Here is a 16,422-nt window from a genome sequence, read left to right as displayed (position 1 = left end):
TGGCTCAGCCCGGTGGTGGTCCCCTGCATGCCCAGGGAAATCCCCAGGCAGGTCCTGGTCCAGCAGCCCTAGCTGCCCCCCGACAATTCCTGAGCCCCCGGCTGTGCCTGTGGGGTTTTGGGCAGCCCCCAGCGCTATGTGATAGCGAGCTCAGCTTGGCTCCAGGGCACAGAGCCGGCAGCGATGGGGAAATACCAGCTGCCATCCACAGAAATTAGGTTTCTTCTCCATGTGCTATGTTGTCAGAAGAGACTGGTCTCGGAGGTGTCTTGGCTATTTGCTGGTTTTAATTGCAAGGATAGAGGGGGAAGCACAAATCTCTGACAAAAACGTTCTTCTCCCCCCACCTCAGTGGGTGTTTGAGTTAAATAGGTGCTACAAAACCCAACAGAATACATGGCTTGGATGGAAACATCTCCGCTCAGGGAAGGAGATTTCACTGCGAGGGGACCCCTGGCTGTGGGGTGAGCTGGAGGGCAAAGCCCTGTGCTACCGTCCTGCCCCGCTGTGCCCCTTGCCATGACACCTCTGTGGGGCTGGCTTTGCTGTCACCGCAGGTGTCCCAGTCTCTGCCTGACACTGGGACATCGGTGCCTGGGGGTAACATGGACCCAGGTCCCCAGGCAGGGATGGGGCTGTCGCTTTGCTGCCACAAGGGCTGGTCATGGGCATCCTGGACCTAGGAGGCAAGAAGCCAAAGCCTTTCCATTTGGGAAAATCAACCCCAAACACAGCCTGCTTTCATAAGAACCAGTCGCATGGGAGAGAGAGCCCTGGCTTTCTCGGTGCCTCCTTCCCCTCTTTCCCAAAGCTACCCTTCCCTAGGGAGTCACTAGGTCTGGCTTTCATTAGTGAATGAGCCTGTTTTGGTGAATGGCTCTTGTCAATATTGATTAAATTCCACATTTCCACGTGCAGAAAAATCCTCTTGCAGTCTCTTCAGCGCTACCATCCTAAAATGACCTGGTTTAACCCTCCCATCCTCCTCCTCCAAAAACAACCCTCCAAGGTGAAATCACCCACTCACTGCTCCTTTGTTCATCTCCTGCATGGAGCCACCCAGTAACAAGACAAAAATCCACCAGCCAGTGGAAAGCAGCTGGTCTAAGTTCAAGCCAAACAGCCTCAGCTTGTGCAAGCCAGGGCTATAGCACAGGCCAAGCTGGGAAGGCTGCGCCTGCATCATTAACAAAATCCCCAGCAAATGCTCCCCGTGGCATCCAACCAGCTCTCCAGGGCTGCAAATTGTGCCCAGGAGCGTATTCTTCCCCAGCTCCTCCTTGCCAGGGTGCCTTTCACCGCAGACATCAATGTGCCTGCGTCCCATGCTGGCCTGGATTAACTGCCTCTTTTATTGCTGCCAATTACTGGCAGCAAAGATGGTGCAGGGATGGAGCATGCAAGATGGGTTACCACCTTCGCGGCCCTAATGATGTGAGGCTTTGCAGGCTGTGAAGGCAGCTTCAGCTCCCCGCGGAGTGGGGGGATCAGCCCACAGTCCCCCACCCTGCTTCCCTGCACACCCCACCTTTGCACCCCGCCACTGGATGCTGCAAATGGCTTTGCAGGGAGAGCTGTGTCCCCAAGCTCTGGCACGGCTTGGGGGGCCAGGGATGTAAAAGTGATGCCCGTCCACGGTGACCCAGAGACCTTCCCGTGTGGGTGGGAGCAGAGGCAGCGTGGAGCTGCAAGCAGCAGACCACACTCGGCTGCTGCTGAATGCTCTGAGGATTCACGCTGTGAAAAGAATGAGCAGATAATAGGATTTTCCGTCTCTTCAAAGGGCGTGTGAGCCAGGCCCCAGCGCTGTGCGGTGCCCTGGGAAGCGCCGCTGGGAAGATCCCCTACCTCCCAGCCAGCGCTGCAGCTGCAGGGATGCTCCCAGCTGCAGAGCAGCCACCTGAGTGCTAATGGGGACCAGGGACCCCAGTCTTGTGAGGGCACAAGGCAGGGGGGCACCTCCTGCACCATGGGGTTTAGCGCTGCTGGTACCAAGGGAAGGCAGGGGGATGCCAAACCCCGGCGATGCCGTGCCAGGAGCCAAGGGAAAGTTCAGCTGCCTCGACACAGCACGTTTTCACCAGGAACAGCTGCTCTGCTGCAAAAGCAAATGGGAAAGCAGACAGCAGGCTTTCCACTTCATACTTATAACAGCCAGGGCACGCACACATTGCCACACCAAAGGCACGGAACACTCGCACCTCCTCTTCTGCACACACACATGTTGGCACCAGCCCCGGGGCAGAGCAGCCGCCCCCAGCGAGCCCGGGGTCCCTTGGCCCCCGACCGCCGCATAGGGGCAGCCGAGGGACCACCTGGAGGCTCATTTGAAGAGCTCCTGTGTCCCTGCATCTCTGCTCCATTTCTCCTCGGATGGCTTATCAGCAGTGACTTTCCCGACAGCAATCGATAGAAAACATTTTATCGCCTTCCCAGGCAGCAGGATCCTTGGAGTGGGTCTGATTTCTGTTTCTATGGTGACATCTTCCGGGCTTATGAAAGATCTTGCCTTTCTTGGTTGTTGTTGGGTGGTGGAGACAGGGGGTGGAGGGGGGCTGGTGCTATATTTTTTGTTGTTGTACATTTTGCCTTTTATTTTTTTTTTAATACTGTTTGCAGCGTAACAAGGAAGTCACCAGCCAGACAAACGCAGTGCCCGCAGCTTGCTGATGCTCGCTGGGGGGGCCCCAGGGCAGCTTTCATCCCCGAAACACGCCACAGCCTCTGAAACCTATTGAGGCTTGAACACACGTTGGCTTAGCCGGGGCTGTCTCCCTCCTTCCCTCACTCCCGTCCCTCTTCCAACCCTCCAGGCTTCTCCTGCCAGGCCTAGAAAAAGCAGGGCCACACAGCAGGGATGGCCTCAAGCATAAGTGACTGCTCGGGGCGCTTTGTAGTGCAGCTTATTTTGCTCCTCAGCTCTGCTCCCTCCTCCTTCTCCTTCCTTTTTTCCTCCCACCACCTGCTTTGGAGGAGGAGGAGGGCATTTGCCACACAGCCCCCCACCATCAGCCCCTGCCCCACTGGCTGCGGTGGCCGTGGGACCTGACCAAAGGGGCAAGGAGGGATGCCAGGGGGTTCACTTCGTATCGCTGGGACACAATCACTTGCCATCCCCTGCATGCAAATGGCCCGGTGCTTTTGCTGAGTTATCTGCACCTGAGGATTTCACTGCCTGCCTAATTAATGTCTGCATGGTTCCTTCTCGTTAGGCCTCCCTTTACGCCGTGAACGGCATTGCTTCCTGCTGCCTGCCCCTGCAGAAACAGCCCCTGTGCTCCAGCTGGAAGCCACCCTCCTGGAGCCTCCTCTGGGAGGTGGGTGGGTGGGTGGATGGATGGGTGGATGGATGGAAGATCTCTCATGTCCAGAGGTGACACCCTGCATGCAGCAACCCGGAGAGGTCGAGTAACACGAGGGAGCCAACAGCACCATGCGCTGCCCGGCATGACACCGGCTGCGCCGCCCAATCTGGGATGTGCCACGAGGGCTGGTGCAAGGGCAGGGACGGCGCTGGGAGGGCCAAGGTGCTGCCGATGGCTTCAGTCCAGGTTGCCAGAGGTGGGTTTGAAAGGCATCACCAGCTTGGCAATACTCTGCCCACACCTCTCCCGTAACAATCAAGCCACACTGCTCTCTTTAATGTTTCTCAGTGGCACAGCCTGCACAAAAATAAATAAACAATATAAATCAGAGGTTTCTCCTTTTTTCTTTTTTTTTTTTTAATAAAGGGAAATGCCAAAGCTCAGAAAGTTGGAACTATGTCCTGGTGTTAAGACCAGCAGGGGATTACTCTGTGCATCGGGCACAAACCCAAAGCACTTGAAAGCAAGGGCAGGAATGGCTAACGCAGGCCTGCCATCACCTTACCCAGCAAAGAGAAACGCACCACCGGTGACACAGATCAAAACCCCTGCATATTTCATCTCAACACAATGCCCTTATCTTTGACCCAAAATAAAAATTATTCCTTGCTCAGCAATCTCAAAATACAAAATTATCTATGCGTGCATTAATGTCACTTATCAATCAACTTAAAATGCAAATCCACCAAGCATTTATCCCTGTTTTTACCATAAAAGGATGGTTACACGCCAAGCACCTCGCTCAACATTATTCTAGGGAACAGCAGTTACGATCAGCAAATCTTCTCCTGGCCATTGACAAATACTTGGATCCTCAGCTTCTCCTAATGGAAACAATCTGGCCGGTTCCTGAGAAAGGGCAAATCACGGCGGCCAGGAAGGAGAGCAGCACGTTCTCTTCTCTCCCCCCTTTTGCAGCCTCCTTCCCAAAAAACCTCTTCAGATCTGGAGGCCGGTGCAGGGACGGGCGCCGGGGGAAGGAGCGCGGAGCTGGCTGGGAGCTCGGGTGGGAGCAGCAAGATAAACCCCTCTTTGCTCTCCGTGCAAGGGCAGCGGGGAGGACCAGCGTTATCGGCTGCTTCGGGGAGAGCCTGCAGCCCTTCCCTGCTGACAGCAGCGCTGCTCAAAGGGAAGCCCGTTTGCTAGGACACGCGGAGGGTAATTAGGGATTTGCAAGGCTAGGCATATTCTGCAAGTCTTTTTCTTCCTTTTTAAAGAAATGGGGGAGCGTTGGTGGTAAAAGGCGCTGTACAAGCAAAAGGAAAACACCAGGGAGCGCTTAAAGAAATGGCAAAGCACAGATCAAAACCAGACCATATTAAATGTCTTTCCAGATGACTGTGAGGCTGCTGCAGGGCTCTGGCAGGAGCGCGAACGGACAGACAGCAGGGCCATGACAAATATCAGTAAGAGCTCTGGAAAGGCTAAAAGTCCTTGGGCACATGCCACGCTCCAGCTGTGAGGAGCAGGAGAGCCCCCCTCGAGCGGGCTGTCCCACCGGGCTTGTCCCACCGCCGTCAGGAGCAGCTCAGCCGCCAGACACCGGGTTCGACGAATTCCTGGCCTGATCCGCTTCGGCAGCTCCTGGGTCCTGCTCACAGCCCGGGATCAGCCCCCGGCAGTGCTGGGAGGTCGGCTCACAACAGGTCCATCCGAATTTCCGCCCCGCGCCGCTCAAGGAACAATGGCCCGTGTGTCCCTCGGAGGCTCCTCCTGCCGCACGCGGCCGCAGCCGCCCTCCGAACACTCTCCCTCTTGTTCGCCTTGGCTGGGGAAGCAGCAGAGCAGCAGGTATTTCCTGCCGCCGGCCGCCATCCCCGCCTGGCCGCCCTCGCCAGGGACACGCTGCTCCAGCCCGCATCCCTGGGACCCCCAAGGGACCCGACACCCCTCGGGGACAAAGCAGGGACCCGCAGAAACTGCTGTCCCTCGGCAGGCAGGTGGCCCTGCTCCAAAGGGACACCAGCAGCTCGACGCACCCCCCCTGCTGTGCACATCCTGCTGGAAATTATTTCCCTTCTGTGGTTCCAAGTCCCAGCTCAAACGAGGCTAAAAAACGTGCAAAACGCTGTTTTCGCTTCGTTTCCTTTGTGCGTTTCACAGCGTGTTCTTCAAACAGGGCACTTCCTCATAGTTTCGTTTTGGCTCTCATGTTCGGGAATAAGAGAGAAGCTTTTATTTTAATAGGAAAACAGGATTATAAATTAGCAGCTGGGCTGTGAGAGCCCAGAATCTTCCCATTAAAAATACCTGCACATGCTGCCGTGGCCAAAGCCGGGTGTCAGCGCTGGGGACACAGGCAAGGAGGGGTCCTGGGTGCCACCCCTCTTGGGGCAGAGCGGGTGCCGGTGGCACGTCTGAGATGCAAGCGGTTAACCAGCTGCGACCGCTGAGCAGAAAGGGCTTTTACCAGGTACCTGATGGAGAGGAAAAACCCAAGCAAACATTAGGCAGCAGTGCTGGCTGCAGCCAATTTTCCTCGCTTAATATGTTTCCTGCACTCGTCCCCCTCCCTGACCTCAGCTCCTCCTTGGAGCACGTTCAGCCCCAGACGCACCGCTGAGCAACAGCCAAGGCCAGCGGGACCGCTGCCATTTTGTCCCTCCCCTCGGCTCGGAGGCCGGGGCTCCTGCTGCAGCTGCTGCAGCCCCCAGCTTTCCCCCGGGGCTCCCCAGGCCGCCTGGGGCAGGGAAAGTGGGCAGCGCCCATGGCGGGGGTGTGAGCACCCCGTGCCATGACAGTGCTCGGTGCATCTGCTGGGGCTGCTGCGGGATGCTCGGAGAGCTGGCGGCCGGACGTGTCACCTCCATCCTTTGCAAAGGATGCGTGTTCCAGATTCAGATGCAGATGTGGATCCAGATCCGGGAGAGGATCTGAATCCAGCTCCAAACGCAAATCCAGATGTGGATCCAAATCCAGATCCAAATCCTGATCCAAATGCAGACCTAGATCCAAGCGTGGCCCCACATGTGGCCCGCCCCTGACCCAAACGTGGATCCAGATCCAGACACAGACCCAGATCCAGACCTAATCCCTGACCCAGGATCTGGCCCGTGGTCCCCAGTGCCCGGTGCCCGGGACCTCACCGTCCCGCGCAGCGCCCGGCGCCCACCACCGGCACCGGGCGGGTGCTGCCCAGCGGGGTGCCCTTGCACCCAGTATCGCTGGCCACCGTGCACCGCCCGGTTCCCGGTGCCCAGCACGTGCTGCCCGTACCGACGCCTGCTACCGGCGCCCAGCGGCTGCCGCGGTGTCCCCGGTAAACGGGTGCCCGGTAGGCGATGCGCGGCGCCCGTGGCACCGATCCCCGGAGTCGCGACGCGCGCTGCCCGTTACCGGCGGCTCGCGCAGCCCGTTACCGGCGGCTCGCGCTGCCCGTTACCGGCGGCGCGCGGCGCGGCCGGCAGGTGTCGCCGCCGTCGCGGGCAGGGGCGGCGCGGGCGCGCGTGCACTTCCGACGGTGCTCGGTCATGCCCCCGACTTTCCTCCCCTCCCTCCCTCCCTCCCGGCGCCGCGCGGGGCTCCCGCCCGCTGACACCGCCGAGGCGGCTCGCACGGCGCGGCGGAGAGCGGCGGGGCCGCCCGGGGATGGCCGCCGGGGCCGCCGCCCCCGCCCAGCGCCGCCGCTGAGAGGCAGCGGGGCACGGTCCGCCAGGTAAGGGAGCTCCGGTTACGGGGGTGCGGGACCGGGTGTGTGTGGGGGGGGGGAGCCGCGGCTCTGCCCCGCCGCCGAGGCGGGCCCCGGGAGGCCGCCGGGGGAGGGGGTGTGTATGTGACAGCCGTGGTCTGGCGCGGGGGCGGTGGGGGGGGGGGAAGCGGGGCTGGCCGAGCGGGGCGGGGGCCGCAGCCCCCGTGTCCTGCCGGTGTGCGGGGGGGGGTCGGGGTGGGGGGGCTCTGCCCGGCAGTCCCCGCCTTTACAGCCCCGCTCGCTTCGCCTTGTAACGGCGGCTGCAGCCGCGGCTCCCCCGGGCCCGCTGCGTTCCTGCTGCCGTGGAGCGGCGGTGGCACCGCGTCCCCGCCGCGCTGCCGGCATCTTCCTTTCCCTTCCCTTCCCTTCCCTTCCCTTCCCTTCCCTTCCCTTCCCTTCCCTTCCCTTCCCTTCCCTTCCCTTCCCTTCCCTTCCGCACTCCCATTTGCAACCACAGCCCGTTTCGGCCCCCCCACCAAGCGCGAGCCTGGCCCTAGGTCGGTGACGTCACGGGGGGGGGCAGCCAGGGGCTCCCCGACCCCCACCCCCGGCCCCACGGGTGAGCTCAGCCCGCGGGTGGCCGCGGTGCTCCCGGGTGGCAGCGTGGGGATGTGGAAGGGGGGCTTGGTTCATCCGAAGCCCACCTGGAGGAAGGCGGGCTGGGACCCCCAGGGCGCCCCCCCCCCTTCCCCTAGCCCTTCTGCCGCAGCTAAATTTTAAGCTGCGAAATTCCAGCTGAATTCCAGTGTGCGTGTCCCCCATTCCCACCACCCCCTGGAAATGAGCAGCTGGAACAGCAGCCTGAGCACAGCGGTGCGTGCACAGCTGGGGGTCCCAACGGAGATGCTGACCGACCTCATCGCCCGGCCCGGGGGTCGGCATCCCGAGGGCTCTCTGGCCGGTGGCAAAGCGTCGTGGGTGACGTCACAGACCTGCCGGAGGTTTTCATTGACGTCAGAGTGGGGAGCTGCTGGGGTGCGCCTTCGTTCCCCGCCGCTTTTGATGGAGCGCGACGCTGTCCCTTAGACGTGAGCAAACTTAGCTTTGCAAAACCTCTTGTGGCCGCTGGTTCCTGCCTCCTCTCCCCTTGGCTGCAAGCCGTGCCCTGGCTGGCTGCCCTCAGGTGACCTCCCAAAGTCATGTTTCGGAGGAATAAAACCAACAGTGGGGGTTTTGCATGGGAGAGGACTTGCAGGGCCCTGTGCAAGGCAGAGGGATGGCATCTCTGTTGGTGTCAGCACCTTCAGAGAGCTCCCCCAGCTCAGCCCCCAGCCTGTGGGCATCGCCAGAGCCTCCTTGAAGGTCTAGAAACGGTTTTCTGCTGGGTGCAAGGACTTTACAGAGTGTTCCTACCCCACAGCTGCCGGGACGGCACAGCCGCCTTGCCCAGTGTGGCAGCTCGTGTTCCCCAGGTGGGCAAGCAGCATCGTGGTGGCTCTGCGGATGTGGCTGCTGTTACCTGTGCATCGGTGGGAAAGGGTGGAGGGACCGGCGGGGGGAGGCGGAGGTTGGCTGTGCATGGTGCCCCGGCGCTGCGTGGTCAGGTGCACAGCCGGTGCTGAGACCGCATCTCCTGGTGTCTGTCACTGGCTGATGAAAATGGACCTCGAGCTGCTGGGGGATGGATCGGAGAAGGATGGAAAGGAGCCAAGTGAGATGGAGAGAAGGACACGTTCCCCCTGAGCGCTCTCCCCATTCCCTCCCCGGCGACTGAGGTGTGCCTCGAGGCGTGGCGAGAGCGATGACGGTGGGGGGGGTTCAGTGTGGGTCTGTGCGCGGGGCTCAGAACCCGGGCTGGGGGTACCCGCACCCTGAGCAGCAGCTCTGCAGCCGTGGGCCGGGAGCTGTGTGAAGTTCAAGGCAGGAAGTGAGAAATTAAAAAAAAAAAAAAAAAAAAGAAAAAAGAAAAAAAAATACCACGACTGGTAGAAACAGCTGGGGAGATTTAGGGAAGCAGCACGGCTGTGCTGTGGAGCCCAGAAGAAGCGTGCATCCTCATCTGATGAGGAGCTGCCCGTGCCAGGGACCGCAGACCCACCTCTCCTCTCCCAGCTCTGTCTCCTCTGCAAGCCCCAGGGAACAATTGCATACAGAGTGCTTCGTTTCAGAGCCGCCACAGTCATTTCAGAGACCTTTTAGGCAGGAAAAGTGCTCTGTAGCGTGTAATTTGAAGGTTCTGCTCTGAACCTTCACTGTCGCTCTGCTAAATGATCCTCTGCTCTTCCAAACCTTTGCTGCCTGGAAACCAGCGGCAGTGACCTGGTTCCTGGCCTCGCTCGGTCCCTGGTCTCCCTTCGGCCCCGTGCTAAGGTGAGGGGAGTCGAGGGTTGCAAGGAGCAGCCCGGGGTGTTTCTCTGTCTTGCATGGGGCCTCTCAGACATCAGAGTCCTGGGAGATTTCAGCCAGTCTTAATCATCTCTCGCCTCTGCCTGAGCTGCAGAGGTTGTCACAGCTCGCTAAGGATTTTCCAGCCCGGAGGGTCAGGTCTTGTGAGGGCTCTGCGAGAAAATCTAGGGACCCCGACTGATTTCCCCTGAAATGGGGGAGCTGCAGAATTATTTTCTGTAGCATCCCTTAGGCTTGGCAGCTCGCGGCAGGGAAGGACGGTTTGTTCTGCCATCAGAGGAAACGGCACAACTTTGGTTTAACTGATGGAGCCGCGCCGCAGCCTCGCCGGGGGCACAGCGAGCTGAGCTGGGAGCCAACGGGCCATCAGTTAGCCAGGGAGCGTGATACCGCCGGGGGTTTCCTCACCTCGTCTTTCCTCTCCTGCCCATCCCAGCGTGAGTTGCCCTAAAACTTTTGTCGGTTGGAGGCACACCTGCAGGAACAGAGCGAGCTGTGGGTTTCCTCTTGCTGTGGGCGCTGCCTGCCCTACCCGATGCGAGCAGGGCTCTGAGTTCCTGGCAGTGAGGCACGCCGGCAGCTTTGCAGTGGGGTGCAGGCAAAGGGAAAAGGGTGAGGAGAAGGAGAAACATTTGCACGTGAAGGTTTTGGCTGTCACCCTCGGCCTGTTCCTGGCTGGTCCGGTCTCGTGCTGCGGCGGCACAGGGCTGAGTGCCGGGCTGGTGCGGCGGCAGCACGCCGGCTGGCATCGCGCAAGCACGTGCACGTCCCCTCTTGCCTCGCATGGCTTCCCTCTGCTTTGGATTTGCTCCTGGTTTCCACCGAGGCAGGGAGAGTCCTGGTGACGGCGGATTTACACATGTCGCCGAATCAGACACGCGGCCAGGGCAGGAGGAAATGGTCTTGAGTCCATCCTTGCGGGCTGGATCAGCTGTGCCAGGGGGATACCTGGGTCTAACCTGCTCTTAAAAACTGCTGGTGCTGGGGACCCCACCCTGTCCCCAGGCGATTACTGCCACTCAATAATGACAGACTTCCAGCAGCGCGACTTGGCTTCTGCTCACATCCTCTCCCCTGCATCAGGGCACGAGGCAGAGGAAGGGCAGTCTCCCTTTCCCTTCTTCACCTCTCGGAGGAATGCTGTGCAGCTACAGTCCTTCTTCCGAAGACTGGGCAGGATGCATCCCAGCTGGGGCGGAGGGAGCAGCATCATCCTGCTGCCGTCTTGTCCCACCACCTGACCGAAAACACACTCAAACTCCACCTGCCCGCTGCTCGGCACCACGCAGATTTGGGATTTTCCCCAGCAGGGCTTGTACAGCTGGTACATCCTCAGGGATGGCAGCAGCGAGGCTTTCACCCCAGGCCTGGTGCAGAGAAGGCGGAGGGAGGCAGGTGCAGGCGCTGGGGAGCTGGCTCCGAGCAGCGGTCACCACCTGCGCTTGCCAGTGCCCAGCCAGCAAAAACTACACGTCCCAGCAAGCCAAGGGCCACCGCCAGCCATGAAAGATGGAAAGCAGCTTCCTAGGGCTGGCCATCACCCCCAGTCCCCAGTGAGAGGGTGGGCATCGTGGCGGGGAGGCCGCTTTGCTGCCGGAAGGCAGCTGCTTGGGTTTTGCTTTGGTTGCACGGCCTAGTTTTGAGAGCTGGAATATGCTCAGAGATGGGCTTTCTGAGTTGCTTTTTTTGGTTTTGTTTTGTTTTAAATGACAGCATTTCCCCTTTAAATTTACATCTCTAGCTGGGGAACACAGAGCCTGGTGAGAGAGGGAGTGTGAGACTTTTATAAAAAGAACGAGTCGGGTTTTATTATCCCTTTGAGACGAACAGGGAAAATCTATACTGAAGGCATGAAATAGCAATAAAAATGGACTTTTTGCCAAAGCAAAATTAATTGAGTGAATCTCAGTCCTCAAGCCTGAGCTCTGAGAGGCTTATGAGTTGGATATGAACCACGCTGCCCCCTTCCAGGCTCTCAACCTCCCTCCGGTCCTCAGTGCCGAACAACGAAGCGCGATGCCATCAGCGCACAGGAGCAAAGGACTCGTGCTTGGGATACAGGCATCCCCACCGCTTGCAAGGCAGGGGTTGCAAGCAGTGCAATGCCCTGATGGTTCCCAGAGCAAGGACCTTCTCCAGGTCCCTTGGCCTGGGGACCTGCTCCGATGGCGTGAATACGATGCTGGCGATTGTTCGGTGGTCACCGCTCTGGTGTTACCATCACCGTGAGTCACGGCATCCCACCTGGATTGTGGATTTGGGGGAATCCAACAAGACGAACGAAGAAGGCTGGAAACATGCTCCTTGCAGCCCGCTCTGGAAGCCTGGAGAAGAACCTGCTGTCTTGTCCTGGCCTGGGCTTGCTCTTACTAACCATTTTCCTCCCTTGTCTCTTTTTCCTGCTCCTACTCCACGCTGGGGTCTGACTCTCCAAGGTGCTTTCTGGGCAAAACCTTCACAGAAAAGGAACCCCCCTCCTGGGTTTTGTTCATCTGGCCGTACACGTGCAGTGGCACCAGCTCCGCTCTCCCCTTTTTCGGGGGGAGGCTGACAGGAGGAGCCACCGGACAGAGCAGCGAGGGGGAAGACGGATTCTTTTCAGCAGATGGTGCAAAGAGGATGAAGCTGCATAAACCTCCCGAGTCCACCAGAGAGATGGAGATTAAACAGTGAGAGGGCTGAGAGGCAGCTCCAGGCAGGAGAAGGAAGGAGAAAAAAGGAAAATGGGGGTGGAAATAGGATTGGAGAGTGGAACTGGGGAGAGGAGTGTTGGTTTGAACAGGAATCTCCTCCCACTTGATGTCTCCCCTCCAATTCAGAGGGCCTAGATTCAGAGCCATAAAAATACAGCCCTTTTCAATCCCTTATCTTGCAGGAGCAGAAACAATTGGCCTGCAAAGAAGGAGAAAACAATCTGTTTGACTGACAAACAAAAACACATTTCTGCACAAAAGGAGGAGGAGGAAGAGGCAGCTGTCTGGCTGCTGCTTCGGCTTTTTTCCTTTCCCCTCCCTCTCCTGTCCCCTCGCTGATGGTGTCGGAGCGGAGCTGCTACCCTTGCCAGCAAAACACCCGCCGTTCTGACTGGCTGGGTTCAATGTCAGGCTCCTGCAGCAAATGTCATTGTCCGCCCCACTGTCACCAGCCGTGACGGAGATGCACAAGCCCCGCCGTGATGCCCTCCTGGGGACGTTGGGAAGAAAGGTGGTACCCTGAGCATCAGTGGGGCAGAGACCGGCTGCTGGGAGAGGTACCCATTGGGTGCCAGAGGCAGAAACCAGTGCTCTGGAGAGACACACCATGGCCAGTGGCTCACGGTGGCCGAGTTGGGGATGGAGGGGATGTGGGAGACCCCTCGTCAGGGGGCCTTGGGGAAGTTCAGGCAGGTTGTGGGCAATATGCGGGTATTGGAGCACGTGGGCAGCATCGTTGGAGCACCCGAGTGCTGCAGCTGGAGGTACTGCTGCAGCCTCAGCCATCTCCAGAGTCAGGTCTGTGCCTCGGTTTCCCCGTCTGCAAAGTCAGCAAGATAACGTGCGAGTGCTGTAAGAGAGCTGGGGCATAGAAGTGCCCTGTGCACCTTAAGTCATTACCCAGCAAGTTGTTATCCCAACAAATCATTATTCCCCAAAAAATCATTACGGCAACCACTGCACTAGCCAAATTGGTGCTGGGGGGAATCCGTCGGACAGGCAGGAGCAGAGCCCGTGGGATCTCGGCAATTCTCCATCTCTCCAGAACAAACTCCTCACTCAGAGGCTTTTTTAAAAGAAAGAGCAACTGATTTTCCCCATGCGATTCCCTGACCAGGAGCAGCAGCAGTTTCCTGCCTGGAACGGCCTTCCGAGGGGACTCTGCTCTACAGGGACACATGAAGCAAACACCCACGCTCTGAAAACAGCCGAATGCAATACCCAGTGCCTGCCCGAACCTGGAAAAGCCGGAGGCTGGAGCAGGGCGATCTCTGCGGGGGCTAGTTAGTGCTGCCACGGAGGGAATCTATGGTAAATAAAGGGGCAGAAGAAGAAAACCCTGAAGCCACCAGGACAGTCTTAATTGCTTTTGATCCAGGTTGCTGGTGACCTGCTAGAGTCCACTGGAAAGATGATCCTGCACTGGTAGATGATTTGCTTTTTCTTTTTTGTTATTTCTCTTAAGGAGCTGTTTCACTCCGCAGCCAAGTACCAAAATAGCATGTAAGAAATCACAGATTCCAGGTGAGTTAATACGAAATAATAACTCTCAGTTCATGAGTGGTTCTCTCAGTGCCTCAGTCCAGGCGTGTAACAGCCAGGCTTTCCTGTGTACATGGAGCCAGGCTTGTTGAAATGCTGGTATGAATTGATAGAAACATCCTGAATTCAAGTGAATTCAAGAGATCCAGCCTCTGCTTTCTTAGAGTACCACAATAGAAGCTTTGCGGAATATTTGACCTGAAACATAAGAAGAATTTGATTTTTTTTTTTTTAATTCCTGCACCTAAAATGCAGAATTTTCTGCATTTTCCTTTTGTCTTTCATTTCAAAGGAAGATGAGAGGAACCATCTCTCCACATGTCAAACTGCAGGCAGAAGATACGAAAGATGACTGGACTCCTTTTACAACTTTGGTGCTTGACTTTCCTCCCCAGAAGGGGAAGACGCATTGTCAGCCTGTCTTGTGATCAGGCTGTAACCTTTTGTTACCCTGATAAACGTCAGCTGACCAGGCTGGGATGTAAAAAAGCTCCATCTCTACCAGACCGTTGCTGCACTGCCTTGCACACGGTATTCGGGCAGGAAGAGGCCCAGCGTCTCCCCGCCTGAGCGGTGTTTGCAGACTTTGCCCGGCGTGGGGGCAGTTACATGCTCTGCAGGGGAGCGCAGGCAGCGACCGCGAGAGTAGGTTTTGCCCGTGCCAAAGTGGGTGGCAGCACCCTTCAGGGACTGCGGTTCCCAGCATATGATGCTCCAGCCTGGGCTGAAGCAGCCCTTGCAGGGATGGGTGGTTCTGCAGAGTCTGTGCGCTGGAGAGGAAAAAGCCAGTTATTGAAGTGGCATGGCTGGATCCTACCATCAGTGCTGCTCGAGGATGCTAGTTCCCTTCCATCTGAGCAGTGTCACGATTGTGCTGTGTCCTTTGCAGCCACCAGCCCAGCTTCCCCATGCTGGTGCCTTCTCCCAGCTCTTCCATGCCCTGCTGTGGCCCCTAAGGTCCTCCAGCAACCTCTCTCCTTCTTTACTTACTCCGGCGCCCCAAACTCTCCCTGCCTTCTCGCTTCAGCATATCCTCCCTCCCAGCTGAACTCTGCTGGCAGAAAAGCAAGGCTGGTGAGGGTTTGGCCTCCATGCTCAGTGCCGGTAGATGCAACACAAAGCTAATGCTGTGCTAAAGTAACTGTAACAAAGACTTGGAGTTTGGTTCCCAGGCAAGAAAGACCATTCAGGTTTTAGCAGACGCCTGCTTCTGTACGCTCTGAGCATCAAAGGTGGCCATGGGAGCAGCTCTCGTGGTGAAGCTGGAGTTTGGCTCAGCCCAGGGCTTGAGGAGAGGTGGCCATGGCAGGGTGGGATCTGCTGAAGCCCTGGGGCTCAGCTTCAGCCCCCGCGGATGTCTGGATGCTCACAGTCTCTGGCCGGTGGGACAGTATTTGCCATTGCAGAGTGGTGAAGCAGCATCCACCCGTGCTTTATCCAGACCAGCCTGGAGCCTCTCCTTTCCCCGCTGTTGCCCTGCTTGCCAGCCACGTGCAGGAGGGGAGCAGGCATCTCCCACCCCTTCTACCAGCCGCAATCACAGTAGGGAAGCTCGTCCTCGATGTTACTCTGCACTAGCACCTCTTGGGATTTGGCCAGCATCTGTCAGGACTACGCGCCTCTTCCTCTACAGCGGCTCTCCACAGCATCCCTTCCTCCTGCCTGGGATTGCTTCGTGCATCCCGTTTCCCGAGTATTTTGCCCTGATTTATACCAGGTCACGGGCGTGTGGTCCTTTACTTGGCCGTGGTAGCACAGCCTCTTCGATTAGGTGTATTTCCAAGCATGACTTCCATCTGTCTATCAGTCGCTATAGCTAATTTCTGCAGCATTTACAGCCATACAGGAGCATCATTCGTATGTAATAATCGCTGATGGTGGCAGGACTGTGATAAATGATCTATTCCACGCATTTCACCTCTTTTCTATTCACAAATTGTTCGTGATTTTTTGTAGTTGCATTAAGTATTCAAAGTGACTGTGATTTCCCCCATCGTATTCATTATTCAAAATTGTTCTCCAGATAATTTCTGCAAATAATTCGCGGTCTTTGCTCTTTTGTGAATACTCGGTCTCAAGAATGAGAGTCGTTTTAATTGGGATCTTACATCACATGATGGATTTTGGCTTCCCCATTGGGCAGGCTTAATTTTTAGACGTGAGGTTTGGGGAGGAAACTGTTGCAATTAAGAATTTGAAATTCACTTTCTTCCAATATCTTCAGTTGCCGCTTAAAATTAAGAGACTGCCTTGTCTTTTTTCCCTCTCCCCCCCCTTCCTGGCCAAAAATCCCTGCCGGTAACTTGTTGGCAAGAAACACTTGGAGAATATAAACAAAAAGGTGGCACCAAAACAGCTAAATTTAACATATCTAAAAACTGGAGTGATGATTCACAGTGGTTTGTTTTGTATTATTTGCCTCGCTCTGGTAAAAATAATGATCAAAATAATTTAGAAACATAAAAAGTCACATAGCGAGGGGACATTTATAGCACTTGGTTTCATAAAATCTTCCATCGACGGCTTTCTGTGTGCCTGGGAAACATCCTGTGGGCTGGCCGGTGTGGGGCGGTGAGTTGGTACCCTGGCCCCGCTTGGCGCTCCGGCCCCGGGCTGAGGCTGCTGCCGGCTCGGCGCAGGCGGAGGGAAGGAACGTGCAACCAGCCTGGCTCCCTGTACTGCCTTGATCTGCACCCGCAGCAGGCAAGACTCTGGTTGTCTCGTGCAGAGCTCGACTCCAGGCAGAGGGTGACCATAAGTGACTTGCCCAAGGTCGCGCTCCAGCTCC

The 16,422-nt window shown here is 57.4% G+C and overlaps 1 protein-coding gene across 4 annotated transcripts in view; it reads left to right on the top strand.

Moving 5' to 3' along the window:
- The first annotated feature begins 6,828 nt into the window (after positions 1–6,828).
- RAI1 (retinoic acid induced 1) overlaps positions 6,829–16,422 on the top strand; it is a 76,640-nt gene continuing 67,046 nt past the window's right edge. For all 4 annotated transcript variants that reach the window (XM_064461472.1, XM_064461468.1, XM_064461471.1 and 1 more), the window contains exon 1: positions 6,829–7,020. The gene's annotated coding sequence lies outside the window, so the exon portion shown is untranslated. The remainder of the gene's footprint in view (positions 7,021–16,422) is intronic.

The sequence above is a fragment of the Phalacrocorax carbo genome, chromosome 10 (genome assembly GCF_963921805.1).
Source record: "Phalacrocorax carbo chromosome 10, bPhaCar2.1, whole genome shotgun sequence".
NCBI lineage: Eukaryota > Metazoa > Chordata > Aves > Suliformes > Phalacrocoracidae > Phalacrocorax > Phalacrocorax carbo.
This window is presented reverse-complemented; position numbering and strand designations above follow the sequence as displayed.